Here is a 637-nt window from a genome sequence, read left to right on the forward strand (position 1 = left end):
ACAGTATGGGATTCTTCCTTAATTCATTAATAAATTAAACATATATATATATATATATATATATATATATATATATATATATATATATATATATATATACATGTATATATATGTGTGTGTATATGTATGTATATATATATATATATATATATATATATATATATATATATATATATATATATATATATATATATATATATAAACCAAGTTTAGGGGCGATGTCATGTGTCGAGTTTTAGCAGATAACGAATTTCTCCGCGAGCGGGTTAATGCTGTCGGTTCACCTCACGCGGTGCACTGTAGGCATTACTAAAGGTTCTTTGCAGCGTCCCTTCGGCCCCTAGCTGCAACCTCTTTCATTCCTTTTACGGCACTTCCATTCATATTCTCTTTCTTTCATCTTACTGTCCTCCACCCTCCCATAACAATTATTTCAAAGTGCAACTGCAAGGTTCTCCTCCTGTTACACCTTTCAAACAACCTACTCTCAATTTCCTTTCCAGGGCTGAATGACCTCATAGGTCCCAGTGCTGGGCCTTTGGCCTCTATATTCCATTCCATTCCGATAACGAATTTCATTGAATGTTATATTTCTCTCTTCTTTAACTCCGACAGAACGAGGGCGATCGGGTTGTTT

The sequence above is a fragment of the Macrobrachium rosenbergii genome, chromosome 8 (assembly GCF_040412425.1).
Source record: "Macrobrachium rosenbergii isolate ZJJX-2024 chromosome 8, ASM4041242v1, whole genome shotgun sequence".
Taxonomy (NCBI): domain Eukaryota; kingdom Metazoa; phylum Arthropoda; class Malacostraca; order Decapoda; family Palaemonidae; genus Macrobrachium; species Macrobrachium rosenbergii.